Source organism: Bos mutus, chromosome 3 (genome assembly GCF_027580195.1).
Source record: "Bos mutus isolate GX-2022 chromosome 3, NWIPB_WYAK_1.1, whole genome shotgun sequence".
Taxonomy (NCBI): domain Eukaryota; kingdom Metazoa; phylum Chordata; class Mammalia; order Artiodactyla; family Bovidae; genus Bos; species Bos mutus.
The window spans coordinates 84,632,675-84,646,481 of record NC_091619.1 but is presented as its reverse complement, the minus strand read 5'-3'; the positions used below and the strand labels follow the sequence as shown (position 1 = coordinate 84,646,481).

Here is a 13,807-nt window from a genome sequence, read left to right as displayed (position 1 = left end):
GAATGAGGCGGAAGGGAGGTTCAGGACAGAGGGGACACGTGTATGCCTATGGCCAATTCATACTGATATATGGCAAATACCATAACAATACTGTAAAGTAACTATCCTCCAATTAAAATAAATATATAAATTAAAAAAAAGTCTCTCAAACTGTTAGATGTGTGAATACATAAGTGTCTGAATTCATGAATAAATGAATAAGCATACCTATTTCTGTGCCATGACTCTAAGAATCTCAGGGAAAATATGTCTTCTCCGTAGTGGGGAAGGGGTGGTTACTTAGAAAAAGCTTTCAGAGAATGCAGTTGGAGCATCAGAGGGTCACCATGGATCACCAGGGAGAGCACCAGGTCTCCTGTCTGCCTCCTGATATTGCACATAATAGTCTCTGAACAGGAAGGAAATTACACAAACTTCCAGTTCAGCTGGTTCCAGTGTCACAACCCAGCTCTTTCTGTCTCACTTAAATCTGATGTGCTGCGTCACTGATGTGACTTGTGACCTGTCTAATGGACGACGACTTTGCGTGATCCCCACACTGCCTGCCAATAACCTAGAGTGGATGTCAAGACTTTCCAATAATTGAGTCTTTTAATCCAATGTGACATGATAATCCTTTATGCTTAGTGAAAATAAACAGATGCACTAATAACTACTAAGCATTTGATACATTCTAGTTCCATGATAGAGGTAAGGATAGAGAGCTGAAGGAGGCTATAATCCCACCTAAAGTGAAGCAGTGTACACATAGTACACATAATAATTGCAGCTTTCAAGTTACGGTTATGTATATCATCTTAGTCTTCCTTGTAGCCATGAAAAATGGGAAAGTATGGATAATATTTACGTTATTTGATCCCAATATAAAGGAAACTTAGGCAACTGGGGTTGGTTCAGGATATAGGTCTGGTTTCAGGGCAGATTTGAACTGAGTGTCCAGATCTCATGATTATCAATTTAGGGATCTTTCTTTCTTTTGTATCTCATTGTCACTCACTAGCTTTATACTGGTCAACAGTGTACAGATGCCTGGAATGTCACAGTCCCCCTACACCCTGTAATATATTTTTGATGCACTCTTGTGATGGGACATCAGAATCTAATAAATCAGGGGCTGGCAAGCTAAGGCACACTGGGTCACACTGGCCATTGTATGCCTTTGTAAAGTTGTATTGAAATAGTTACACCCACTTATTTACTTTTATCTATGGTTGCTTTTGCCCTACAAAAGCAGAGTTGAGTAGTTGCAACAGAAACTAGATGACTTACAAAGTCCCCCAAATTCACTATTTGGTGCTTTATAGAAAAAGTTTGCCACCTCCTAGAATAAATGAATGGAGTGGAAGTACAGCAAGTCCCCTACATACAAACCTTCAAGTTGCAAAGTTTCAAAGATGTGAATGTGTCTCTGTAGGCCAGCTGTTGTATGGTACTACTGTAATCTTCAAGATACTTTACTATAAAACTAAAAATGTTTTATTTATTTATTTTTTATGTGTTTGCTGTATGAAAAGTATTACAAACCTACTACAGTACAGTACTATATAGCCAATGTGTCAGTTGGGTACCTAGTCTAACTTTGTTGGACTTAATGAATGTGCTCACAAAACAGAACTCATTCATATGTAGGAGACTTGTAGCAGATGAAAAAAAAAATAGATTTGTTCATGCACAATAGGCAGTGGGTCATAGTTGAAAAAGAAAATGAGAACAGGCCACAAAATTATGCCTCGATCACTTGGCTGGATGACACTGAACAAGTCATTTACACTCTCAGGTCTGCTTCTGCATCTATCACAGAGTTGCTCCAGGATTTCTGTGACATAAAGTATACATATCAGTTATGGTTATGTTTGGCCCCATGGACAGAAAACACAAAATTGCAGTGTCTTGCACAAGAAAGCAGTTTCTTTCTTACAAGTGGAAGTGGGCAGTGGGTATTGGTCTGGTTCTGCTTGGTGTTAGAAACTCAAGCCCTTGCACCTTGGGGTGTGTAAACTTCATTCCTGAAATCCTCTCATGGTCCAAGATGGCTGCTGGAGCTCCAGCCACTGCGCTATTGTTGCTATTACCACTGACGACAGCATGATGATAAGAGGAAACAAACCCAAATCAAATACAAATGCCTAGTAACAGAGACATCTATAAAGGCCAGGAAGAAAACCCACATTAATTCAAGTCTAGCCAGGATGAGATCTCCTGTCATAGTTTCTAAGGCAAGCAGTATATTCATTTATTCTATTCCTGAGGTACAACTGAGGAAGGTTCAGAAGGCATCTTACATGTGTTCAGCTTCTAACACTTCACCAAGTATTTCTATATTTATTACCTTATTTACTCATCACAATACTCTGGAAAGGTAAGATGAACAGGTCTTAATATTATTATTCCTACTGTATTAATACATTATGATTCACACAGGTGCCGAGAAGCAGATCCTAGTACTTCCCACATTGCCAAAGAGTCCATGGTTAAAGCTTTGGCTATTTGTTGGAATATGAAGGTGAATAGCCATGGTGTAGAAGAAAGAAAATGACCCTGTGGGGATGGGTAGAGTTGCCACCCCAAAATGTCTCTTTGGCATGCAAATTATTGACAGCTGAAAAAATTCAAAGCCCAAGACGACTCAGGAAAAAGCTCTGATGTCCCCCCTTAGCTGCCTAAAGAATGCAGACAGGGAACCTTTTCCAAGAAGCTATCATAGATAACTATAGCATGAACTAGGTATGGTAGACTGGGAGAAACCTGGGAAGGTTTTTTTTCTCTAATTCTGTTCTGTGTCCTACTGTCTCTGTGCATCCAGAAAACATTTGTTTACTAAACATTTTATTTTCCGTCTTCATGTAAACTGCCTTCCTCCCTTCTGAAAACTCAAACCACACCTCCAACATCTTTGTCTTTTTTTTTTTTTCAATCTTTAGTTGAGGATGGTCTTTCCCATGTACACATGTGATTAAACTTTCATTTGGTTTTCTCCCATTGATCTGTAAATTCAATTCTTGACCAGCCAGAAGAACCTAGAAGGGTAGAAAAGAACTTCCTCCTGACAACCCCAATCCAGGAGCCCTAGGAACTAATCACACGGCCTCAGCCTCACTGAGCCAGTATCCTCACCTGTAAGACCAAGAGAAGAACATGTATTTGGGGTAGTTATGAGGAGAGCAGAGTGACTATCACAGACATGGCACACACCCCAGTTCAGTGCAAGCACAGTGATTACCTAGGCTTACCTCTCAGAGCTGGCATGTCCTTGGACAATAACTTCCTTTTACTGTAACTTCATCTCCTTTTCTAGGAAAATAAAGAATTTAGACTTGATAACTTATCTTCCAAATGCCTGGGAGCCTGACTTTTTAAAAGACATGGCTCAGGTTTAAGCTAAGTTTGTGGAATCTTCCCTCCTGTTACTTACTGGGTGTCTCAAAACAAGCTAAAAAACGTTTCAGACTCCCTGCATCTGTAAACCAGGGACAACTAGGACCTAGCGAACTGGAAATGTAAGGATAGTGAAGATTAAATGAGATAGGTGTGTCCAGGACCCACCAGACTGTAATTTCCTTAAAGGCTGGAACCCATTTGTAGATTTACAAACTGTGACACTTCTTCTCATGGTTGCTCACAAAATTAAATGAGAAAATTTAAATAAAGTATCAGGAATAGGATCTGGCACAAACTAAAAACATTTGATAAATATTATTAGAAGGGCTTCCCTCTTAGCTCAGTCGGTAAAGAATCTGCCTGTAATGCAGGAGACCCAGACTCGATTCCTGGGTCAGGAAAATGCCCTGGCGAAGGAAATGGCAACCCACTCCAGTATTCTTGCCGTGGAGAATCCCATGGACAGAGGAGCCTGGCAGGCCACAGTCCATGGGGTCGCAAGAGTCGAACACGACTTAGCGACTAAACCACTACCACTTTATTTTAGCAACTGTCTGCATGAGTCCTGATGTTCAGTGCATTGTTGAAACGCAAAGTTACAGGATACACGCTGGACACATACCAGCGGCTACGAAAAGTTTGCATGGATAAATTCTGCTAGAAGAGCCTGCAGAGCAGGAAACTCGAGGCCTGAGAGGACAGACCCACTTCAGGCCTTAAACGTCCCTGAGAGGGTGGAAGAACCTGTTAAGAGACTGAGGTCCACACGACTCGCCGGGGCCATATGACCGCAGGAGAGGCAGGGGCCAATCCCGGCCCGGTTCAAAGGGCCAATCGCGGCACGTTTTACAAGGGCCCCGGCCGGAGGGGGCGGGGCCGCGCGCGGGGCGGGGCGGAGCCTCAGCTGCCCCTGTGGACCGCCCAGTCCAGGCCCGGTGGGGCTCCGCTCAGCAACCTGCAGAGCCCTGATAGCTAAAATGTAATTTCAGATTGGACAAGTAAGTGACCCTCCTCTCAGTCCCACGTGTGTACCAGGGGCTTTACAGAAGCGCAGGCTCGCAGCGCGAACGTTCTCCAACCGGAGAGCGTATCTGGCCCAAGCTTCCCTCCCCTTTCCCGCAGTCGCCTCCTCCTCTTCCTCCTCTCACCGCCCGAGTCTTAACGCCAGCGCCAGCCGGGCCCTTGGCCTCGGAGATCTTGTTGAGTCCCCTGTGTTCTGGGTGAGGTGTCCGGCCACTCAAGAGACGGGTGGGCCTTTTCTGCATTCCCCCATGCTGCCTAAGATGTGTGGAACCCTGGGTCCTCTGCAGTCACTATCCAGTTAATTATGTTAATTTCCTCGCTTTCCCCTCATCCCCTCAGGGCCCTCTACCACCTATTTCAGGATATTTCCTGGTAAAGAATCCGCCCGCAATGCAGGAGACCGAGGTTCGATCCTTGGGTTGGAAAGATTCCCTGGAGAAGGAAAAGGCTACTGGCCTGTAGAATTCCATGGACTATATTTTGGGGTCGCAAAGAGTCGGACACGACGGAGCAACTTTCACCTAGGCATTTTTGAGCCTTTTAATTTCAATCTGGCTACTGTAAGGCATTTTAAGACCTGTGTTGCTTGTAGCTTTCAACGCTTTCAGCAACTTGTAATTTTTGAAGTTTAGATTAGATGGTATAATGCCCTTTGGCTACAGTTATCCTGGGTAGAAACGGCCTAGGAGTATCTTTCCATTTTTATTAATGACCTTTCTTTTTAAGAACAAGATGCAAAATGGTGAATTTCCCTAATCCTTGACTATGTTCCACTAAAGCACTTTTCATGTCTTAACATTTGTCTCTAAAGAGTCTCTGATTTTGTCTCTAAAGAGTCAAGTCATTTACAAAATATTGAAAAGCAGTCATCATTAGATTAATTTTTAAAATACGGTATTAGGGGGAGGAATTGATGATGCTTTTGAATTGCAGAGCAGTGAGAAGGCAACCTGCCTTTTAGTTTGTGGCTGGTGTATAGAGGGTAGAGTTCTGTTTTATTTTGCTTGCTTTTCCCCCCTTCCCTGTAATCCACCAAATGTGCATCCTCAAGTTGTAGTTAAGTTGTCAGCTGGGTCTTCCAGCCTTCTGGCTGCCTCCTGGTCTTCTGGGAGTTTCCTGTTAATGAGGTCCTGTCCTTGGCTTTTGACCTGGTGGTCACTGGCCTGACTCTTGGAGGGATCAGCTAAGGAGGACTTCCTGGTGGCAGGCTCAGAAAACTCTTTATTAAGGATGATTGAAGGAACCCGGAGGGTAAGAAGGCCTGGAGATTGATTCTGAGGGGAAGGGAGTCTCCCTGCTGGCTTTGGAAGTCAAAACATGTGTACTGGAAGAAGGAACTAACCCAGAGGGTGGAGATCTGTGTCTTTCTGGGTGAAGTTAAGTTTACTGGACCTTCTTCCAGGCTGTGTTAATTGTTACTATCAGTAATTGTTACTAGGGACCTTGTCTTTTCCTAGAATCTGGTTCCCTTTCCCTAACCTACTTCACTTAGTTCAAATCACCATCTGTTATCAGCTGGTTCTGAAAACCGTTTCAGGTAGTGAATCTTCCCCACCCCCACCCCTAAATATTTGAAATAATTATTTTACCAGAATGCACTACATAGAGTATTCAGCCTCTTACCTGCCCCTATTTTTATACGGTAGAATTTAGAGTCTACTCAGATTATGTAAGGGGAGGCACCCAAACCACCTCTTGCGTTCATTTGTTTGTTCCCTGATTTGGGAACCTGCTCTGGGCCTGAGCACTGTGGTAGGCTCTGGGAAAGCAAGGATTGGTCTTTGCTTTCAAGCTTTCATCCATTCTGCTTCTGTCTAGTCTGGCAAAGGAGATTATATGATACTGAGATTGGTGCTGTAGCAAGGTATAAGAAGATTCTCCCCTGTAATGGACTGTATGGGGAAAAAAAAATCTAAAAAAAAAAGAATGGATATTGCTGATTCACTTTGCTGTACACCTGAAACTAACACAACATTGTTAACCAACTATACTCCAATAAAAATCAATTTTAAAAGATTCTCAGGAGTTGAGAGAAGTCCAAATGGCCCACTATAGGGCCATCAGTATGACTGGGCTGGAGAGACATGCTGACCTGGGACAGCATGGGCAAAGCTACGCAAGGCTGGTGCACTACTGATTATGGGCAGACAGGAGAGAGTGAAGTGGGAAATCGCCAAAAAGGAGGATGGGAGAGTGCAAAGGCCAGCTCAGGGAGGGTCAGGTGAATCAGGTTAAGGAGTGAAATGTATCTCTAGAGCAAGCAGCAGCTAGTGAAGTGACTGACACTCAGGGATGTGTTTTAGAAAGTTAATTCTGGCTGCAGGGTGGCAAATGAAGTGGTGAGGACTGAAGAGAGTAATTTAATGCAGGTGAGAGATGGGTTAGCATAGTTATGGGACTAGAAGAAAGGGATTAGAATAGAATGCTTAAGAATTATTTACTGATTGAATGTAGGAGATAAGGAAAGAATATAGCAGTCAGGGTACCCTGGAAAAGAAAAGGCATTCACCACTGGGATATTTTTCAGCAGCTTTATTGAGGTATACCTGGCATAAGGTAAACTGTACATATATAAAGTGTCTAATTTGAGAAGTTTTAATATTATCCGTGACACTATCATCACAACCAAGATAAAGAACATTTCTTATACCCCCGTTGATTTCTTGTGCCCTTTTCTAATTCCCTCCAAGAACCAGTGAGCTGCTTCCTGTCAGGATACATTATTTAAACTTTTTTAGAATATTTATCTGTAGGGTCATACAATATGTATCTTTTATGTATGGTGACTTTTCTTTAGCATGATCCTCTTGAGATTTGTCCAGGTGGTATGTGCATACATGGTTTATGTTTTGTTTTTCTGAGTAGTATTCCATTGTACAACTATGCCATATTTAGTTTATCCATTAACCTGTTGATGGACATTTGAATTATTTGCTGCTTCTTGGCTACTACACGTAAAGCTGATATGATTACTTGTATAAATGTCTTTGTGCAGCCTTTCTTTCTCTTGGTTAAATACTTAGAAGTGGAATGGCTAGTTTACACGGTAGGTGTGTATTTAACTTTTTAAGATGCATCCAATCTGTATTTCAGAGTGATTCTAGTTTGCCCCAACTGCTGTGGTCACTTTTAAATTTTAGTTATTCTATTAATGTGGAATTCTTTCATGGGGTTTTAATGTGTACTTCCCTAATGACTAATAATCTCAAGCTTCTTTTCATGTGCTTATTTCCCCGTATATATTTCATACATCTTGGTTGAAGTGTTTATTAAATCTTTTGTCCATTTAAAAAAATGACCTATTTCTTTATTGATTTTTGAGAGGTTTTTATGTATATTCGCATTACAAGTTTGTTTTTTTTAAATCATAGTTGTGATTTGGAAAAATTTTCTCCCATTTTGTGGCTTATATTTTCATTTCTTAACAGTGTCTTGAAAAGCGGAGTTCTTAATTTTGGTGAAGTTTAATTTATCAATTTGTAATTTTAATGATGTCTGTTTTATCAGTTTATTCTTTTATGGATCATGGTTTTGGTATCTAAGAAGTTGAGCCTAGTCTGAGATCTCAGATAGTTTGTCCTATTTTTTTTTTAAAGAAGCTTTATTTATTATTTTATATTACATCCAGGATCTATTTTATGTTAACCTGTAGAACAAGATATGGACAGGTTTATTTTTTGCCTATGGTATCAGCTGTTCCAGTACCATTTGATAAAAAGCCTATCCTGTGTCTCATGAAGTGTCTTTGTACCTTTGAATAGAATCAGTTTACCATATGTATATGTGGACCCATTTCTGGATGTTTTATTTCATTACATCCATTTCTTTGTCTATTTTAATGCTATTACCACTTCGTTTTGATGACTATAGCTTTGTAATAGATATTAAAGTCAGGTAGAATATCCTTCCACTTTTTTGTTTTTAAAGTTGTTTTGGTTATTCTACATCTGTTACATTTCCATATTAATTTTACAATCATTTCAAAATAAAGCCCTGCTTAGATTTTAATTGCAATTTAGTTTAATCTATACATTAATTTGGGGAGAGAATTGACGTCTTAAATTTTGTTTTCTATCCTTGGACAGAGTATATCTATTCATTTATTTAGGTCTTCCTTAATTTCTTTCAACAGTGTTTTTTTAGCTTTCATAGATGGATCTTTGTCAGATTATCTGTAGGTCGTTCACGTTTTTTGATGCTGTTGAAAATAATGTCCTTTTAGGTTTCAGCTATCAATTGTTTGTTGCTACTTGTATATTGACCGTGTATCTTGCCATCTTGCTAAATTACTTATTTAGTTCTAGTAACTTTTTGCTGGTACCATCAGATTGTCTATCTGATCATGTTATCTGTGAAAAAAGACAATTTTACTTCTTCCTTTCAGTAAGAATGTCTTAACTTTTCTTGCCATAGTACACTGGCTAGAATCTCCTGTGCTGAGAGGTTTCATTAATTTTTTTAAATGAAGAATGGGTGTAATGTTTTGTCAGTTGCTTTTTTCTGTAACTATTGAGATCATAATTTTTTCAAAGACTGGTCAGTTACATTCATTGATTTTTTTTTTTTTTTGAACGTTAAATTAACCTTATATTACTGAGATAGATCCCATTTGGCCAGGACCTACTATCCTTTTTATATTTTGTTGGATTCTATTTGCTAAAATTTTAAGAATATTTGCATCTGTGTTAATGTTTGGTAATGATATAATTTTCTTTCCTTATATTGTCTTTTAAGTTTTGTTATCAAGATAATTCTGGCCTCATAGAATGATCAGGGAAACATTTATTTCTCTTCAGTTTTCTGTAAGGGTTCATGTAGAATTGACATTGTTTCTTTCTCAGATGTTTGGTAGAATTCATCAGTGAAGCCATTTAGCCATTTGAGTTTTTTTTTTTTTAATGGAGGAGACAGAAAAGTCAATTGACTTAATAATAGAGGACTGTGCAGATTATCTGTTTCTTCTTGAGTGAGGTTTGATAGTTTCTGTTAATATATTTAAAGGAATCTGTACATATCATCTAAGGTGCTCATAATACTTTTATTACCATTTAAACATTTATAGAAGCTGTTGTAATTTCATTTCCCTCATTCCAAATACTGGTTATGTGTCTCTTTTCTCTTTATTTTCTTGATCATTCTTGCCAGAAATTTATTAATATTATGGATCTTCTGAAAGAGTCAGCTTTTTGTTTTCATTTATTCTCTTTATTATTTTTTAATTTATTGATACTTACCCTAAATTTTATTTTCTTTCTTCTGCTAACTTTGGATCCCTCTTACCCTTTTTTTTTCCCTAATGTATTAAGGTAGAAATTACGGTCATTTACTTGAGACGTCTTTTCTAATATAGGCATTTGAGTCTGTAAATTTTTAAGCATGGCTTCAGCTGCATCCCACAAGTTTTGTTGTTTGTATTTTCATTCAGTGAATACATTTTCTAGTTTTTTAAAGTGTCTTTTTGACCTGTGGTTTATAGAAGTGTGTCAATCAGTCTCCAAATATTTGAGGATGTTCCACATATCTATTATTGATTTATAATTTAGTTCCATTTAAGTCACAGAAAGTAGTTTATATGATTTGAATTTTTTTACCTTTTTGAGACTTGCTTTATGGCCCAGAATATGGTCTGTCTTGTATTAGGTTGGTGCAAAAGTACTTGCAGTTTTACAGTGTTGAACTTTGCTGTTTTATACTGGAATACATTCTTAAGTGTGGTTATGTTATATGTCATTTTAATGCACATTTCTCACTTTATTTTTTTGTTAATGACTTATTACTTACTGTTTATTTTATATTTATTTTAGACTAGGGAAATGATGTTAGATAACAAAAGTGAATTCAAGTGATTTGCTTATTAGAATTTGCTTATTCAAAGTGAGTCATAAAGCAATGTAGACAACTCACAGCATCAGCAATGCATCTGGCTCAAAACTGCTAATGAGTGTACAAAAAGCAGTCGTGGCTCAAGAAGTTGTGCAAACGAGATGAGAGCCTTGAAGATAAAGAGCATAGTGGCCAGCCATTGGGAAGCTGACAATCACTAGTTGAGAGGATCATCGAAGCTGATGCTCTTACAACTACATGAAAAGTTGCCCAAGATCTCAGTGTCGACCATCCTACATTCATTTGGTATTTGAAACAAATTGGAAAGATGAAAAAGGTTGATAAGTGTGTGCCTCATGAGCTGACCGAAATTCAAAAAAATTGTCATTTTGAAGTGTCATCTTCTCTTATTGTATGCAACAGCAACAAACCATTTCTTGATCGGATTGTGATGTGTGACAAAAACTGGATTTTATTTGACAACCGGAGGTGACTAGCTCAGAGGTTGGACCAAGAAGAAACTTCAAAGCGCTTTCCAAAGCCAAACTCGCACCAGAAAAAGGTCATGGTCACTGTTTGGTGGTCTGTTGCTGGTTTGATTTACTTTCAGTTCAGTTCAGTTCAGTCACCCAGTCGTGGCCAACTCTTTACAACTCCGTGGACTGCAGCACGCCAGGCCTCCCTGTTCATCACCAACTCCCGGAGTTTACCCAACCTCATGTCCATTGAGTCAGTGATGCCATCCAACCATCTCATCCTCTGTCGACCCCTTCTCCTCCTGCCCTCAAACTTTCCCAGCATCAGGGACTTTTCAGGTGAGTCAGCTCTTCACATCAGGTGGCCAAAGTATTGGAATTTCAGCTTCAGCATCAGTCCTTGCAATGAATATTCAGGACTGATTTCCTTTAGGATTGACCGGTTGGATTTCCTTGCAGTCCAAGGGACTCTCAAGAGTCTTCTCCAACACCACAGTTCAAAAGCATTAATTCTTAGGTGCTCAGCTTTCTTTACAGTCCAACTGTCACATCCATACATGACTACTGGAAAAACCATAGCCTAGACTAGATGGACCTTTGTTGGCAAAGTTAATGTCTCTGCTTTTTAATATGCTGTCTAGGTTGGTCATAACTTTCTTTCCAAGGAGTAAGCATCTTTTAATTTCATGGCTGCAATCACCATCTGCAGTAAGTTTGGAACCCCTAAAAAATAAAGTCTGACACTGTTTCCACTGTTTCCCCATCTATTTGCCATGAAGTGATGGGACTGGATGCCATGATCTTAGTTTTCTGAATGTTGAGCTTTAAGCTAACTTTTTCACTCTCCTCTTTCATCAAGAGGCTCTTTAGTTCTTCTTCACTTTCTGCCATAAGGGTGGTGTCATCTGTATATATGAGGTTATTGATATTTCTCCTGGCAATCTTGATTCCAGCTTGTGCTTCTTCTAGCCCAGCGTCTCTCATGATGTACTCTGCATATAAGTTAAATAAGCAGGGTGACAATATACAGCCTTGACGTACTCCTTTTCCTATTTGGAACCAGTCTGTTCCATGTCCAGTTCTAACTGTTGCTTCCTGACCTGCACACAGATTTCTCAGGAGGCAGTTGAAGTGGTTTGTTATTCCCATCTCTTTCAGAATTTTCCACAGTTTATTGTGATCCACACAGTCAAAGGCTTTGGCATAGTCAATAAAGCAGAAATAGATGTTTTTCTGGAACTCTCTTGTTTTTCGATGATCCAGCGGATGTCGGCAATTTGATCTCTGGTTCCTCTGCCTTTTCTAAAACCAGCTTGAACATCTGGAAGTTTACGGTTCATGTATTCCTGAAGCCTGGCTTGGAGAATTTTGAGCATTACTTTAGTAGTGTGTGAGATGAGTGCAATTGTGTGGTAGTTTGAGCATTCTTTGGCATTGCCTTTCTTTGGGATTGGAATGAAAACTGACCTTTTCCCGTCCTGTGGCCACTGCTGAGTTTTCCAAATTTGCTGGCATACTGAGTGCAGCACTTTCACAGCATCATCTTTTAGGATGTGAAAGAGCTCAACTGGAATTCCATCACCTCCACTAGCTTTGTTCGTAGTGATGCTTTCTAAGGCCCACTTGACTTCACATTGCAGGATGTCTGGCTCTAGGTGAGTGATCACACCATTGTGATTATCTGGGTCGTGAAGATCTTTTTTGTACAGTTCTTCTGTGTATTCTTGCCACCTCTTCTTATATCTTCTGCTTCTGTTAGGTCCATACCATTTCTGTCGTTTATTGTGCTCATCTTTGCATGAAAATTTCCCTTGGTAGCTCTAATTTTCTTGAAGAGATCTCTAGTCTTTCCCATTCTGTTGTTTTCCTCTATTTCTTTGCATTGATACCTGAGGAAGGCTTTCTTATCTCTCCTTGCTATTCTTTGGAACTGTGCATTCAAATGGGTATATCTTTCCTTTTCTCCTTTGCTTTTCACTTCTCTTCTTTTCACAGCTATTTGTAAGGCCTCCCCAGACAGCCATTTTTGTTTTTTGCATTTCTTTTTCTTGGAGATGTTCTTGATTCCTGTCTCCTGTACAATGTCACGAACCTCCATCCATAGTTCATCAGGCACTCTGTCTATCAGATCTAGTCCCTTAAATCTATTTCTCACTTCCACTGTATAAGCATAAGAAATTTGATTTAGGTCATACCTGAATGGTCTAGTGGTTTTTCCCCACTTTCTTCAATTTCAGTCTGAATTTGGCAATAAGGAGTTCATGATCTGAGCCGCAGTCAGCTCCTGGTCTTGTTTTGCTGACTGTATAGAGCTTCTCCCTCTTTGGCTGCAAAGAATATAATCAATCTAATTTCGGTGTTGGCCATCTGGTGATGTCCTTTAGCTTCCTGAATTCCAATGAAACCATTACATCTAAGATGTATGTTCTGCAGATGGATGAGTTTCACCAAAGATTGCGATGCCTGCAGCTGGCATCAGTCAACAGAAAGGGCCCTCTTCTCCACAAGAACACCTGACCACACTTCACACTCAGAACTTCAAAAGTTAAACATATTGGACTATGAAGTTTTGCCTCATCTGCAATATTCACCTGACCTATTGCCAACTGACTACCACTTCTTCAAGCATCTAGAAAAATTTTTTCAGGGAAAATGTTTCCACAACCAGCAGGATGCAGAAAATACTTTCCAAGATTTTGTGAAATCCTAAAGCATAGATTTTTATGCTACAGGAGTAAACAAACTTATTTCTTATTGGCAAAAATGTGTTTATTATAATGATTCCTATCATGGTTAATAAAGATATGCTTGAGCCTAGTTATAATTTAAAATTCATAGTCCAAAACTACAATTACGTTTGTACCAACCTAATAAGTATTCCACGTGCTCTTGAAAAGAAAAAATATATTCTACTCTTGTTGGGAAATGTGCTTTTTACATGTCAGTTAGCTTTATTGACTACTGGTATGTATTATGTACTTGCTGATTTTCTATCTGCCTGTTCTACCAATTATTGAGAGTGGCACATTTAAATCTCTCATGATAATTGTAGACATACATGTTTCTCCTTGCAGTTCTATAAGATTTTGCTTTAGGTATTCTGACAC

At 39.4% G+C, this 13,807-nt stretch overlaps 1 protein-coding gene across 6 annotated transcripts in view; it reads left to right on the top strand.

The window, feature by feature from the left end:
• Positions 1-4,277: 4,277 nt before the first annotated feature.
• FGGY (FGGY carbohydrate kinase domain containing) overlaps positions 4,278-13,807 on the top strand; it is a 516,697-nt gene continuing 507,167 nt past the window's right edge. For 4 of the 6 annotated variants that reach the window (XM_070367946.1, XM_070367945.1, XM_070367942.1 and 1 more), the window contains exon 1: positions 4,278-4,376. The gene's annotated coding sequence lies outside the window, so the exon portion shown is untranslated. Of the gene's footprint in view, positions 4,377-4,454; positions 4,627-13,807 lie in introns of those variants that run through there. The other 2 variants (XM_070367943.1, XM_070367944.1) reach the window with 2 other exon arrangements.